Source organism: Delphinus delphis, chromosome 12 (assembly GCF_949987515.2).
Source record: "Delphinus delphis chromosome 12, mDelDel1.2, whole genome shotgun sequence".
Taxonomy (NCBI): Eukaryota; Metazoa; Chordata; class Mammalia; order Artiodactyla; family Delphinidae; genus Delphinus; species Delphinus delphis.
Window position 1 is genome coordinate 75,280,142 of NC_082694.2, and position 17,143 is coordinate 75,297,284.

A 17,143-nucleotide genomic window follows, 5' to 3' on the forward strand; every position below is an offset into this window, starting at 1 on the left:
CCCTTTTAGGGAAGAGGAAACTGACCTTAGCACGGGCAGAAAGCCGCTGTGCGTCAAGTCACACTCCTGCTCGGAGACACCCTGTGTCAGGAAATGTCACATTTCTGAATGACTAATAGCTGTACCAGATGCCAAAGCTGGGCAGAATCGGGTTTGCAGAGCTCTAAAACAGATGCTCTTACAAGACTAAGCCGTGCATTTATCTGTGATTCAGGGTCAATGACCCCTTTTCTGGATTGCCCATCCATCAGCAAATATTTATCGGGCTGGGCTTAGCGCTAGGTGGTTTGGTGTATAAAAAGATCTACAAATCTGTCCTGGCCCACCAGGAGCTGTCTAGCCGAGGTGGTAAGACAAACTCATACACAGATACTGAACAAAACCAGCCTGGGTCTGCAAGTGAGTGGCGTCCTCTGGAGTTGTGCGTCATGGAAGCCCTGGCCACGGTGGTCAAGGCAGGGGAGCTCAGAGGAGGAGTAGATCCCAGTGGGCTGGGCCGGCCGGGGAGGATGGCTATTCAATGCCCATATTCCTCCCCTTCCTCTCTACTGTTGGCAGTCACTGGCTGGGTCTGTTGCCAATGACAGAGAGTAGGAAGGCTGGTGACGGGCCTGGTGAAGCGCCTGAAGAAGGAGGGCACCAGCATGACAGGAATTCAGCATTCATGCAGATTTCCTTGGCATCTTCCGCGGCATCACTCCGTCATGGCTGGCTGGCCCCTCGCAAGTGCCGTCCAGCAGGCTTACTGGAGCCAGCTCTCCACCATGCTTACCGGGACCACTTGCCACTTCCCATTTCTCTAACCAATTATGTGATGTAAGGGACCAAAGTAGTGACAGCTTTTCCAAGTACCTCCCCTCATGCCTTTCCAGAGGGGAAGATTTATCTAAAAACTGTACTAAAATTTTACCATGGTAGCTTAATTCCAATGGAGTTAAGTAGCACCCACCCTGGCTCCCTTTTTTTGAAAGGCCAACAAGGAGGTGAGGGTACTTAGTTGCTATTACCTTGGTGTGAATTGTTTGTTCAGCTTTGCTGCATCAATAGAAACTGGGTCTCCAGGAAGGGCCAGTGGTCCCCTCCTTGGGTCTGCCTGCTCTGTGCTCTGCTGGAAAGTGTATCTCCTGAGAAGCCCACTGCCCTGTGTCCAAAAGATCGCCAGCAATCACCAGCAACTAGGCAAGAGGCACGGAACAGATTCTCCCTCGTAGCCCTCGGAAGGAACCAGCCCTCCAAACACCTCGATTTCAGACCTCTGGCCACCAGACCCATGAGACAATAAATTTCTGTTGTTTAAGCCACTCAGTTTGTGGTACTTTGTTACGGCAGCCCTAGCAGACTAATGCCTATGGCTTCTCTGTTTAATTATTTGTGTAGACCCCTTCCTCTTCTACTCTGAAATAAATCAGGTTCTGGGAGGACTCCTACCTCCAGTCCTACTACCCAAGTCCATGGATAAGAGGAGACGCACACCTTCTCTTCAAGGTGACACCCTCATCTTCGGAGGCTTATGTTTGCTGCTGCTTCCTGGACTATGCTGCTGCTGATTGGGCCTCCCATCGCATCACCACCTCCTTCGTTCTGCCTTCTGTCTGATCTCAGCTGCTCTTAGCAGCTCCGATTCATATTTTGAAGGCTGTGGATCTGCTCCCAATTTTGCTGAACAAAAGTTCATTGATTTGGCCATCCTTCTTGATGCTTTTGCATGACTTGAGAAAAACCAGACAGATGCTAAACCTACGTCACCGCGTTCATCCCAGAAGTCCTGAAGGTTCAGATTTAACTCCATAAACCCAGGTAGTGATTTCAGCTAAGTGCATGGAAAGTCATTTTCCCACGGTGATAATTACATAGCATTTTTCATCTTCACGGTACTTGGGCAACACTTAACAATTACTCCTTCTAATACCTGGAGCAATTACAAATAAAAATCACACATTTTTATTTGGCTAAAGGAGATAATTACCAATATTAGGAGACAAGGAATACCTTGAGGGACTGGAGGTGAATAATTAAATTGCGGTAGAAATATTTCAAGGCCTGATTGCCTTCTGTTTTCATGAGAGTAAAGAGATTGAAGCTTCATTAGGGGGACTTCCCTGGTCGCCCAGTGGTTGAGAATCCGCCTGCCAATGCAGGGGACAAGGGTTCAAGCCCTGGTACGGGAAGATCCCACATGCCACAGAGTAACAAAGCCCGGGCACCACAACTACTGAGCCTGTGCACCTAGAACCTGTGCACCTAGAACCTGTGCTCCACAACAAAAGAAGCCACTGCAGTGAGAAGTCAACTCAATGAGAAGCCCGTGCACTGCAATGAAGAGTAGCCCCCGCTTGCCACAACTAGAGAAAGCCCGCGTGCAGCAACGAAGACCCAATGCAGCAAAAAATAACTAAATAAATAAATTTATTTTAAAAATTAAAATATTTATACATTGATTTAAAAATAACAATAATAAATTCATTAGATGTTAACACAGACAACATAATTTTATGAAAAATAACTATATTTTTCAAAATAAAAAATTATCAAGAAGATTGGCATTGTTTTACATTTACTTATGAATTTCTGTGATTTTCCTTTTTTTGCGGAGGAGGCATGCAGGGTATGCAGGGTCTTAGCTCCCCAACCAGAGATCGAACCAGTGTCCCCTGCAGGGGAAGTGCAGAGTCTTAACCACTGGACTGTCAGGGAAGTCCCTGAATTTCTGTGATACATTTTGATAGCAAAGATATCATTCAGTTTGTGATAGATTATTTACCACTATTGTTTGCCCTTAGTGCATTTTCTTTCGTATTTTTCCTTATTCCAAAGCACAATTTTGGGGAGGAGGGGAAAAGAAATTAATTTATAACATAGCTTAAATGTTCTACTGACTTTTACTAATAAACTACTCTATGAAGCAGAATTCAAATTTCCAGATTTCTGGGAATTCCCTGGCGGTCCAGTGGTTAGGACTTGGTGCTTTCACTGCCGGGGCCTGGGTTCAGCCCCTGGTTGGGGAACTAAGATCCCACAAGCTGCACAGCATGGCCAAAAAACAAAAACAAATTTCCAAATTTCTTTATCTCCGTTAAACTTCTTTCAGGTATATAATAAATTCCTTAAGTACTATACATATTAAGGGAATAGCAATTCTATGGCACTGCAGGCTTTGGGCAGACCACTAATTATTTCTATAAAGTAGTTGTGTTGTTTTGAAGCCTCCATCCTGCGTGATTAAAAGGCAAACATTTCAACAAAACCACAAAATGTGCCAAGTGGGACTTTTTAAAGATTCACATGCCATCAAGAATTTATAAGAAAAAAAAATTTGAGGCGATGGTTATGGGAATGATTTGAGAAAATGAAATGAAGTTCTTTTTGAAATATTTCAATAGAATATTAAAGGAAAGCAGCTGGTTTCTATTTTATTACGGAGTATTTCCAGCCAAAACAATGTTTGCTTTATGAAGAGGATGTGTGGACAGACTATCAATATTCCAGCTATATTTTCCAGATGTCTCAGAACTGATAAGATAGTCTAATGAGGAGTCTAGTAAGGATTTGAATTGATGTTTCACTAATCCTTTTATTTCTGGGAAGTAATGAATACATCATATTACAGATTCATTCATCTGCTCTAAATGCTTTTTTTTTTTGCGGTACGCGGGCCTCTCACTGTTGTGGCCTCTCCCATTGCAGAGCACAGGCTCCGGACACGCAGGCTCAGCAGTTATGGCTCATGGGCCTAGCCGCTCCGCGGCATGTGGGATCTTCCCGGATCGGGGCACGAACCCGCGTCCCCTGCATCGGCAGGCAGACTCAACCACTGCGCCACCAGGGAAGCCCTAAATGCTTTTATTGACAGTCAGATTTTCCTTGGTAGAAGTCTTTAAAAATTATTCCCTTCAAGAATGCTATGGTTAAAGTTGATAAAGAAGTATAATATAGAAGACCACATTTTAACCATAAATTATGGTGTGAAAGGTCAAATTAAAATAACATGTAATGATTTTTATGTTTATCTCAGTTCAGTTTTTAGCACTTGTTATCACTGGTGGATTTTTTTATTGGTTTGGTTGTTCCCTTCTTTTTTTATTTTATTTAATTTTTATCTTAATAATTTATTTTATTTTAAATTTTTGATTAAAATTTTTTTTTCTTTCTTTTTTTCTCCTTTTTCTTCTGAGCCATGTGGCTGACAGGGTCTTGGTGCTCAGCCTGGCGTCAGGCATGAGCCTGCAAGGTGGGAGAGCCAAGTTCAGGACATCGGACCACCGCAGACCTCCCAGCCCCATGTAATATCAATCGGCGAGAGCTCTCCCAGAGATCTCCAGCTCAACACTGAGACCCAGCTCCATCCAACGGTCAGCAAGCTACAGTGCTGGACACCCCATGCCAAACAACTAGCAAGACAGGAACACAACCCCACGCATTAGCAGAGAGGCTGCCTAAAATCATACTAAGTTCACAGACACCCCAAAATACACCACCAGATGTGGTGTGGCCCACCAGAAAGACAAGATCCAGACTCATCTACCGGAACACAGGCACCAGTCCCCTCCACCAGGAAGCCTACACAAGCCACTGAACCAACATCACCCACTGGTGGCAGACACCAAAAACAATGGGAACGATGAACCTGCAGCCTGCGAAAAGGAGACCCCAAACACAGCAAGTTAAACAAAATGAGAAGACAGAGAAATATGCAACAGATGAAGGAGCAAGGTAAAAATCCACCAGACCAAACAAATGAAGAGGAAATAGGCAGTCTACCTGAAAAAGAATTCAGAGTAATGATAGTAAAGATGATCCCAAATCTTGGAAATAGAACGGAGAAAATACAAGAAACGTTTAACAAGGACCTAGAAGAACTAAAGAACAAAAAACAATGATGAACAACACAATAAATGAAATTAAAAATTCTCTAGAAGGAATCAATAGCAGAATAACTGAGGCAGAAGAACGGATAAGTGACCTGGAAGATAAAATAGTGGAAATAACTACTGCAGAGCAGAATAAAGAAAAAAGAATGAAAAGAATTGAGGACAGGGCTTCCCTGGTGGCGCAGTGGTTGTGAGTCCGCCTGCCAATGCAGGGGACGTGGGTTTGTGCCCCGGTCCGGGAGGATCCCACATGCTGCAGAGCGGCTGGGCCTGTGAGCCATGGCCGCTGGGCCTGCATGTCTGGAGCCTGTGCTCTGCAATGGGAGAGGCCACAGCAATGAGAGGCCCGTGTACCGCTAAAAAGAAAAGAATTGAGGACAGTCTCAGAGACCTCTGGGACAACATTAAACGTACCAATATTCGAATTATAGGGGTCCCAGAAGAAAAAGAGAAAAAGAAAGGGTCTGAGAAAATATTTGAAGAGATTATAGTTGAAAACTTCCCTAACATGGGAAAGGAAATAGTCAAGTCCAGGAAGCACAGAGAGTCCCATACAGGATAAATCCAAGGAGATACATGCCAAGACACATATTAATCAAACTATCAAAAATTAAATACAAACAAAAAATATTAAAAACAGCAAGGGAAAAGCAACAAAAAACATACAAGGGAATCTCCATAAGGTTAACAGCTGATCTTTCAGCAGAAACTCTGCAAGCCAGAAGGGAGTGGCAGGACATATTTAAAGGGATGAAAGGGAAAAACCTACAGCCAAGATTACTCTACCCAGAAAGGATCTCATTCAGATTCGAGGGAGAAATTAAAACCTTTACAGACAAGCAAAAGTTAAAAGTTCTAAGAGGGAAGTTTATAGCAATACAATCCTACCTCAAGAAACAAGAAAAATCTCAAATAAACAACCTAACCTTATACCTAAAGCAATTAGAGAAAGAAGAAAATACCCTAAAGTTAGCAGAAGGAAAGAAATCATAAAGATCAGATCAGAAATCAATGAAAAAGAAATGAAGGAAACAATAGCAAAGATCAATAAAACTAAAAGCTGGCTCTCAGAGAAGATAAACAAAATTGATAAACCATTAGCCAGACTCATCAAGAAAAAAAGGGAGAAGACTCAAGTCAACAGAAGTAGAAATGAAAAAGGAGAAGTAATGACTGACACTGCAGAAACCCAAAGGATTATAAAAGACTACTACAAACAACTATATGCCAATAAAATGGACAACCTGGAAGACATGGATAAATTCTTAGAAAAGCACAACCTTCAAGACTGAACCAGGAAGAAACAGAAAATATAAACAGACCAATCACAACTGTGATTAAAAATCTTCTAACAAACAAAAGCCCAGGACCAGATGGTTTCACAGGCGAATTCTATCAAACATTTAGAGAAGAGCTAACACCTATCCTTCTCATACTCTTCCAAAATATAGCAGAGGGAGGAACACTCCCAAAATCATTCTACGAGGCTACGATCACCCTGATACCAAAACCAGACAAAGATGTCACAAAAAAAGAAAACTACAGGCCAATATCACTGATGAACATAGATGCAAAAATCCTCAACAAAATACTAGCAAACAGACTCTAACAGCACATTAAAAGGATCATACACCATGATCAAGTGGGGTTTATCCCAGGAATGCAAGGATTCTTGGATGTATGCAACCCAATCAATGTGATACACCATATTACCCAACTGAAGGATAAAAACCATATGATCATCTCAATAGATGCAGAAAAAGCGTTTGACAAAATTCAACACCCATTTATGATAAAAACTCTCCAGAAAGTGGGCACAGAACCTACCTCAACATAATAAAGGCCATATATGACAAACCCACAGCCAACATCGTTCTCAATGCTGAAAAACTGAAACCATTTCCTCTAAGATCAGGAACAAGACAAGGTTGCCCACTCTCACCACTATTATTCAACATAGTTTTGGAAGTTTAAGCCACAGCAATCAGAGAAGAAAAAGAAATAAAAGGAACCCAAATTGGAAAAGAAGAAATAAAACTGTCACTGTTTGCAGATGACGTGATACTATACACAGAGAATCCTAAAGATGCTACCAGAAAACTACTAAAGCTAATCAGTGAATTTGGTAAAGTAGCAGGATACAAAATTAATGCACAGAAATCTTTGCATTCCTATACATTAAGGATGAAAAATCTGAAAGAGAAATTAAGGAAACACTCCCATTTACCATTGCAACAAAAGGAATAAAATACCTAGGAATAAACCTACCTAAGGAGACAAAAGATCTATATGCAGAAAACTAAGACACTGATGAAAAAAATTAAAGATGATACAAACAGATGGAGAGATATACCATGTTCTTGGATTGGAAGAATCGACATTGTGAAAATGACTATACTACCTAAAGCAATCTACAGATTCAATGCAATCCCTATCAAACTACCAATGGCATTTTTCACAGAACTAGAACAATAAATTTCACAATTTGTATGGAAACACAGAAGACCCAGAATAGCCAAAGCAATCTTGAGTCAGGCTCCCTGACTTCAGACTATACTACAAAGCTACAGTAATCAAGATAGTATGGTACTGGCACAAAAATGGAAATACAGATCAATGGAACAGGACAGAAAGCTCAGAAGTAAACCCACACACATATGGTCACCTTATCTTTGATAAAGGAGGCAAGAATATACAATGGAGAAAAGACAGCCTCTTCAATAAGTGGTGCTGGGGAAACTGGACAGCTACATGTAGAAGAATGAAATTAGAACACTTCCTAACACCATACACAAAAATAAACTCAAAATAGATTAGAGACCTAAATGTAAGGCCAGACACTATAAAACTCTCAGAGGAAAACATAGGCAGAACACTCTATGACATAAATCACAGCAAGATCCTTTTTGACCCACCTCCTAGAGAAATGGAAATAAAAACAAAAATAAACAAATGGGACCTAATGAAACTTAAAAGCTTTTGCACAGCAAAAGAAGCCATAAACAAGACAAAAAGACAACCCTCAGAATGGGAGAAAATTTTTGCAAACGAAGCAACTGACAAAGGATTAATCTCCAAAATACACAAGCAGCTCATGCAGCTCAACATCAAAAAAACAAACAACCCAATCGAAAAATGGTCAGAAGACCTAAAAAGACATTTCTCCAAAGAAGATATACAGATGGCCAACAAATACATGAAAGGATGCTCAACATCGCTAATCATTAGAGAAATGCAAATCAAAACTACAATGAGGTATCACCTCACACCAGTCAGAATGGCCATCATCAAAATATCTATAAACAGTAAATGCTGGAGTGGGTGTGGAGAAAGGGGAACCCTCTTGCACTGTTCATGGGAATGTAAATTGATACAGCCACTATGGAGAACAGTATGGGGGTCCCTTAAAATACTAAAAATAGAACTACCATATGAACCAGCAATCCCACTACTGGGCATATATTCTGAGCAAACCATAATTCAAAAACAGACATGTACCACAATGTTCACTGCAGCACTATTTATAATAGTCAGGATATGGAAGCAACCTAAGTGTCCATCGACAGATGAATGGATAAAGAAGATGTGGCATATATATACAATGGAATATTACTCAGCTCTAAAAAGAAACGAAATTGAGTTATTTGTAGTGAGGTGGATGGACCTAGAATCTGTCATACAGAGTGAAGTAAGTCAGAAAGAGAAAAACAAACACCGTATGCTAACACATATATGTGGAATCTTAAAAAAGACAAATGGTTCTGATGAACCTAGTGGCAGGACAGGAATAAAGACACAGACATAGAGAATGGACTTGAGGACATGGGGAGGTGGAAGGGTAAGCTTGGACGAAGTGAGAGAGTAACATTGTCACATATACACCACCAAATGTAAAATAGATAGCTAGTGGGAAGCAGCTGTATAGCACAGGGAGATCAGCTCCGTGCTTTGTGACCACCTAGAGGGGTGGGATCGGGAGGGTGGGAGGGAGATGCAAGAGGCAAGGGATGTGGGGATATATGTATGCATACAGCTGATTCACTTTGTTATACAGCAGAAACTAACACAACATTGTAAAGCAATTATACTCCAATAAAGATGTTAAAAAAAATAACATGTAATGAAATAATATTAGTTGGGGTGGGAGTAGGGAGGAGGTAGAAATGGGATTATAAAAATCTGCAGGGAAATATTAAAACAAGGAAAAAAAAATCTGCCGGGAAGCTTAGAACAGATGTAAGAAATCTTTTTCCAGGCGATAATATAATTTAAACAGTCTATATTAAAAATATCATTAGCTTTCTACCTCATACTACTTACACAAATAAATTTCAAATCAATTATAGCTAATATTTATTGAATGCTGACACTAGGCCCTGTTGAAAGCCTTCATGTGAATAAACTCATGAAATCCTCACAGTACCCACCAGAAAAGTATTATTATCATCTCTGTTTTATAGTCCATTTTATAGGAATTGGAATCTGCTCCTATATCTTGTTAATCTGCCTTCCATGTCATCAATGCTTATTTTTTCTCTCTTTTGTGCTGGGTACTGGTTCAATTTATCATTGCAGTCTTCTAATTTGCCAGTTTTCTCTTTAAAAGACTCAAGAGTTTATCAATTTTGATTTAATTTCTGTGTATGGTATGAGGCAGAAGTCCAAATTCATAGTTTTGCATGTAGATGTCCAGTTGTTCCTGTACTACTTGGTCAAAAAACTTTTTTAACCCATTGAAATATCTTGGCTTCTTGGGAGTTCCCTGGAGGTCCAGTGGTTAGGACTCTGCTCTTTGCTTTCACTGCTGAGGGTGCAGGTTCAATCCCTGGTCGGGGTCCCCACAAGCTGCACGGCGTGGCCAAAAAAATAAATAAATAAAACATCTTGGCTTCTTTATCAAAGATCAGTTGACCATAAATATAAAGGTTTACTTCTGAACTCGCAATTCTATTCTATTGATCCACATGTCTAGCCTTATACCAGTGCCACACCCTTCTGACTATATAGCTTTGTAGTAAAATGTGAAAACTGGAACTCCACTAACCCTGCTCTTTTGCAAGAATGTTTTGGCTATTCTGAGTCCCTGGCATTTTTATTCTTTCTTTTTTTTAAAAATAATTTTTATTGGAGTATAGTTGATTTACAATATTGTGTTAGTTTCAGGTGTACAGCAAAGTGAATCAGTTATACATATACCTATATCCACTCTTTTTTAGATTCCTTTCCCATATAGGCCATTATAGAACACTGAGTAGAGTTCCCTGTGCTATAGAGTAGGTCCTTATTGGTAATCTATTTTATATAGAGTAGTATGTATATGTCAATCCCAATCTCCCAATTACCCCTCCCCCTTTGCATTTCTATACGCATTTTAGAATTAGCCTGCCAATTTCTCTAGAAAAACACAGGTGAGATTTAGATTGGAATGGCACTGAATCTGTACATCAATTTGGGGAGTATTTCCATTTCAACAATATCGTTTTCTAATCCACTAACAAGGATGTCTTCCCATTTATGTAGGTTTCCTTTAAACCCTTTCGAAAGTATTCTCTTTCTTTTCTGTCTGTAAACTCTCCCTCTCTACTGGCACCTTCCCATCAGCATATACTATAGTCAAGTTTCCATCATGTTAAAGGAAAAGAAAAATAAAACAAACTTTCTGGACTCGAATTCCCTCCAGCTCTCATCCTTTACCCCCTTCCTTGACAAAACGTCCTGAGAATGTGGTCTCTCCTCGTTGTCTCCACTAACTACTTACTCTTCAGTCAACTGCAGCTTGGCTTCAGTCCTTACCTCTCCAATAAAATTGCTCTTAACTAGATATCCAAGATCTTGTTCATTTCAACGAGCATTTTCAGCCTCCATCTCACCTCTTACAGCATTTTATACGTTGATTGTTCTTAGTGCTAGAAATTCTTTCCTGGCTTCCAATTAACCACCTCCTCTTGTTTTCTGTGTATTCTCTAGCAGCTCCACCTCATTCTCCTCTGAAGTTCTCTCTGCCACTGTCCATCTCATAAATGTTGGTGTTTTTCAGGGTTCTGTGACAGACCCTTTTCTTTTCTCATTTTACCTTCTCCCAATTGTGACATTTACAAAATGACTCTCCCATAAGTATCACCAGCTCAGATCTCACTCTTGAGCTTTAAGCCCACTTATCCTGTTGCTAAGTTGACAAGACTCTTGGAAAGCCTTTAACCATAACAAATTCAACATGCCCATTCCCTAGTTACATCTTGTCTTCCACTCCCAGACCCCAGCTAGTATGCACCTAATCAGTTGCTCAAGCCAGAACTCTAGAAGCCATTTTTGACTCCTCTCTCTGTTTCCCAGTCTCAACCCTTCTGTCATCAACTCTGTCAATCATATCTACTGAATAAAAATAACTAACAGTTACCTATAATTTATGAGTTTTAAATAGCTCCAAAGACAAAGAAAAGCACAGAGACTTTAGAATCAGATAATCCAGAAAGGTGAGTTAGACAGTGTACCCAGTTGGCTTTTGGGTCCATGCCAAAACCTTTCCCAACTTTCCCCTACACTTTTCAGGTCTTCTTGATCTGGTTCAAACTTTCCTGTCTGACCCAAGCTCTTACCCTTCTCTTCCCATTCCTCTCCCAACCCCACATTTCTCTAATTGTACTAAATTTCTTTCAGATTGGGATATGCTAGCTGCTATAAAAAACAACCCCCCAAACAGTATTGATTTATCCCATTAACATTTACTTCTTATTTGTGTTACCATCCACTGTCATCTTGTGGCCTCCCCTTATTTGGCGATTCAAGTGCGCAGGCTCTATCTGGTGACTCTGCCGTGCCCCAGGGCCTCAGAGTTCTCTGAATTCAGCCAGCGGAGAAAGAGGGAAAAGGATAGCAAAGATATTATGGGGGGAACTATCCCACCCTCCTTAAAAGCCCTGGTCCTGCTTGACTCACGTCATTTCTGCTCATATTCCGTTGGTAATAACTATTCAGTCAGCCACCTTGACAGAAGGGATGCTGGAAAACGGATGTTAGGTAATGTAGCCCCTAGCAGGGCAGACACCATTTCTGCTGCACAAACATCCCCTACTCTGTCCTCCCTCTCTCTCCACTACACTTTTTCCGTAGTATTGCCTCTGACTTGGTTCAGGCTTTCTCTGTTCCCAGCCTAGTTTCCTTCTACTATCAGCTTAGGTATCACTTCCCCTGGGAAACCTATACTGATAGGTTAGGTATTCTTGTTCCGTGCTCCCATAACACCCTTTATTACCCTGTGATAGCAGATAGCGCGTCTACCATAGTGACCATGATGGACGACTATCTTCTATCCCTTCCCCTCCAGACTGTAAAAAACTATGGGGGAAGGCCTCGAGACTGTAAAAAACTACGGGGGAAGGCACATTGTTTGTCTTGTTCATTCTCGTATCCCCGTCACATGGTATATCAATCAAGATGTGCTAAAGTCACGTCAGAGGAAAGAACTGTTGTTCTGAGGGGGAAAAAATGGGCGGGGAGAGAAAATGGTTACCGGGGACCGGAGAGCTGCAGGAATCAGGCCGTGACAGGGTCGGGGACTAAGGAGCGCTCGCCGTCAGGATGCTGAGAGCCGGGACCAGATGGCTGGCCCCCCCACCCCGCCGCCCTCACCCTTCCCGGTACCACGCAAGAGGTACGAGATTTTTGGCGTTCATACAACATGGCAGACATCGACAACAAAGCACAGTCTGAACTTGGTCAAGATTTGGATGATGTTGAAGAAGTAGAAGAAACTGGTGAAGAAAAATCAAAGCGCATCAGCTGACTGTTCAGATGATGCAAAATCCTCAGATTCTTGCAGCCCTTCAAGAAAGACCTGATGGTCTGGTAGAAACACCAACAGGATACATTGAAAGTTTGCCTAGGGTAGTTAAAAGACGCGTGAATGCTCTCAAAAACCTTCAAGTTAAATGGGCACAGATAGAAGCAAAGTTCTATGAGGAAGTTCATGATCTTGAAAGAAAGTATGCTGTTCTCATGGACATATATACACTGTCAAATGTAAAATAGCTAGCTAGTGAGAAGCAGCCGCATAGCACAGGGAGATCAGCTCGGTGCTTTGTGAACCCCTAGAGGGGTGGGATAGGGAGGGTGGGAGGGAGACGCAAGAGGGAGGAGATATGGGGATATATGTAAATGTATAGCTGATTCACTTTGTTATACAGCAGAAACTAACAGACCATTGTAAAGCAATTATACTCCAATAAAGATGTTAAAAAAAAAGTATGCTGTTCTCTATCAGCCTCTATTTGATAAGAGATTTGAGATCATTAATGCCATTTATGAACCTAAAGAAGAAGAACGTGAATGGAAACCAGATGAGGAAGATGAAATTTCAGAGAAGCTAAAAGAAAAGGCCAAGATTGAAGATGAGAAAACGGATAAAGAAAAAGAAGACCCCAAGGGAATTCCTGACTTTTGGTTGACCGTTTTTAAGAACTGCTCAGCGATATGGTTCAGGAACATGATGAACCTATTCTGAAGCACTTGAAAGATATTAAAGTGAAGTTCTCAGATGCTGGTCAGCCTATGAGTTTTGTCTTAGAATTTCACTTTGAACCCAATGAGTAATTCACAAATGAAGCGTTGACAAAGACATATAGGATGAGGTCAGAACCAGAGGATTCTCATCCTTTTTCTTTTGATGGACCAGAAATGATGGGTTGTATAGGGTGCCAGACAGATAGGAAAAAAGGGAAGAATGTCACTTTGAAAACCATTAAGAAGAAGCAGAAACACAAGGGATGTGGAACAGTTCGTACTGTGACCAAAACAGTTTCGAATGACTCTTTAATTTTTTTGCTCCTCCTGAAGTTCCTGAGAGTGGAGACCTGGATGCTGCTGCTGAAGCTATCCTTGCTGCGGACTTTGAAATTGGTCACTTTTTACGTGAGCATATAATCCTAAAATCAGTGTTATACTTTACTGGAGAAGCTATTGAAGATGATGATGATGATTATGATGAAGAAGGTGAAGAAGTAGATGAGGTAATGTTTACCAAATAAGCAAATAATTCTGTATAACACACTGAGAAGCAAACTGAGTGACTTGTGTATTCTTTTGCTATAAATCATTACTCTGTGATATGGGATAAAAACGTTTTTGGAAAACAATATGATTTTAGAATTCTACAGCCAAACAATGTATGTATGGTTTCAATAAATTGCAAAACTCAAAAAAAAAAATGTGCTAAAGGCATGTGAATAAGCTGAAGCCATTATTTAAAAGAGAAAAGTAGGTTAAACTTTGCTATTTGAAGAGCTCCAAATTTGCCCTAATTTCTTATATTGTGGATGTTTCTATATGATTTTCTCCCAGAAATAACCAAAAAAAGGATAAGCTGCTAATAATACCTTAAAATTATTTTCTCCTCCAAAATGGTGTGCATATTAGATAAAAATTATTCAGACAAAACTTCCATAATCATATTTTTCCCCCTTAATCAACAGTATGTATGTTCTCTGGTGATTGACACTTAGCTACCATCTCATGGTCCATTACACAGAGTCCTAGCACAGGGAGAGCAGACCTTAAGAGCTGACGTTATGCCATGTTAAATATATTTAATTTGGAATATGGATTGATTTTGGCTCATCTAGATAAAACAGGTAACTTTCCCCCATCTTATCTTTCTATTCTATCTTATTATTTTTGTTTGATTGTATTGTATTTATTTTTGTCTGCCACATTTTATATCAAGACAGAATAACATAATGCTGGTCATTAGAATCCCCAGGAGAGCTTTTGTGGTGACCTAAATGGGAAGGAAATCCAAAAAAGAGGGGATATATGTATACATATAGCTGATTCACTTCACTGTACAGTAGAAACTAACACAACATTGTGAAACAACTATACCTCAATTTAAAAAAAAATTTAAAAACAGAACTTTTAGCTGGTTCTGTCATCTTCACTCTGAAAGGCAAGTCCATTCTTGTGCTACCCCAAGGTAGGGCTGGTGACTGCAAACAAGGCATGGACAGGGAAGATGTTATTACCAATTGGCAGGTCCCAGAGGACACACAGACATACCTGGACAGACCCAGAGTTAGCCTCCAGAATGACTGGAGGCACACAGAGCTGTCTTCTGCCCCAGGGATAGCTGGTTGGGCAGAGAGAGCAGGGAGAGGCAACTGCACCTGGGCAGGGGGGTCCACATCTGTCCAGTGTTGGTCATCACCCCCAGTCCTGTACATCCTGATGACTGTGTAGGAAAGCGCACACTCAGTGAGCTAGGAAACCCCACGTTGCTCTGTAAGCTCAGATTTATATTCACAGGTCAACGAGCCCCAGTAAATTCTTCAGTGGAAAAAAAAACTCACCTGGAGAGTCTGAATGCCCAGGTCTGACCCCATAACAATTAAATCATAATGTCTGGGGGTAGTAGCTAGGCAGCAGTGGTTTCTAAAGATCCTTAGGTGATTCTAGTGTGCCACAAGATTGGAAACCACCGGTGTGCTAGGTTTTAATCTAAGTTCTGACACATACTGGCCTTCTAACTTTGGACATGCAATTTAACTTCTTTGTGGAGTTAAATTATGTAAAAGTGGCTGCCTTATAGAGTTGTTTTAAGGATGAAATGATTCAAAATAAAGTGATGGGGTCCATGCATAGAACACAGTAAAGGCTATGGAATTTTTTTTTTTTTTTTTTTGGTGTGTGTGTGGGCATTATTAGTCGTCTCCCTACCAAGTGGAGAAACATCATAATTCATTCTGAGTTAAGCTTCTACCACCCCATTCCATTTTTCAGTGTAGCTTGGCTTAACTATGGCCTCCTAGATAGTTTGAGAGTATTATCCAAACCAGGATAATTGTCCACAGACAATTCCTTCAGTGTTGCAGAAATAAACAGAGTCTCTGCTCTTCTAGAATTTATACTTTAGTGGGGGAGATAAATAATCAACAAATCAATATATAATTTCAGGCAGTGTTCATTGAAGCCATGCCAATGCAATAAACTTTACACTGAATTCACTGTGGTTTTCAGCTGAGAATGGCAAAGGGGAAGTCATTTCTGTTCCCTAAAAGGAAGAGTACTCTCCAAAGAGTGAAACGATATATTTTCTTAAAAAGGTAAAAGTCATGTCTCATACAAATACAAAATGAACATGTGTCAAAGATTTTGTTTACTCATTAATTAACGACGGGACCAGTAAAATCTTAGAACTGGTTTAAAGCACATTGTAATGTACCCACTTACATTGTTCAAATCAGGATTGGGAAATGAATTTACAAATAGCTGCAAAATGGCGTTTTCCAAGGAGGGGGATTCAATATGAAGTTCAATGGACACGAGTACTTCTTGCTATCTGTTACCTACATTTAGAGTTGAACAGATGTTGACTGAAAAAAATACACACAAGCCGTAAGTTGAGAATTATGTTTTATTTGTTGTACTTACTGAGGGTTTAAACCCAGGAGACATCCTCTCAGATAGCTCTGAAGGCCTGTTCCAAAAAGGTAACAGAGGAGCCAGGAGATACAGGAGTTTTTTTCAAAAAAAAATTCCAGGTAGTCAGAACATCAAATGATTACTGTTAATTAAAGAAAACCAGATATCTCAGGTCAATGAATTCAGTGTTTTTCCACATATGAGAAGATGCAAGAGTCTGGGCTTATTAAAATTATTCCTTTGATATGCACCATAACCATCTAGGGCCAGTAACCTATTTTTCTCCATCCCGAATCCCCTCAGGATGCGCCACTTGTGGTGGCTGCAGAGGCTGATTGGCTCCACGGCCACAATAGCCTTTGTTTACTGAAATAGCAGGTTACATTCTTTGTCCACACCTAGCTCCACAAAAAAAGATGGAGAGCTCCTATAGATTCAGAATACCCTGAAAGGTGAGCCAGACTATGGCTGGTTTTTCATTGAAAACACCCGGGAATCTTTTAGTCCATTGCATCGTGTTTCACAATTTGTCCCTATAAAAATCACTCTACCTGTAAACACTCAGCAGCTAAGCAGTTCTTCCGCTTTACTTTGCTTTCATTTTCGTCAACACTTTTGCTTCCATTTTCGTCAACCCTTTTGCTTCATACTTGCCTTTGGCAGGGCTGGATGGTATTTCTTTGCTCCCACCAAAGAGGCGTCAAAGTGAGTGAGAGTGGAAAGCTAACCCTTTCTCCCTCCAGTAAATCCCCGATTCCCTTAGCCGGGAAGGCCCCAGAGCAGGGATTAGCCCCGCCCCCTTTCCCTCGGGCACCGCCCCTGGCCAGCCCCATAATTGAGCTACGCGCAAAACTCACGTGAGC

General features: G+C 40.8%; 1 pseudogene; it reads left to right on the forward strand.

Annotated features, from left to right (window-relative positions):
* The first annotated feature begins 12,543 nt into the window (after positions 1-12,543).
* Positions 12,544-13,891, forward strand: LOC132435510 (nucleosome assembly protein 1-like 1; annotated as a pseudogene).
* The last annotated feature ends 3,252 nt before the right edge of the window (positions 13,892-17,143 follow it).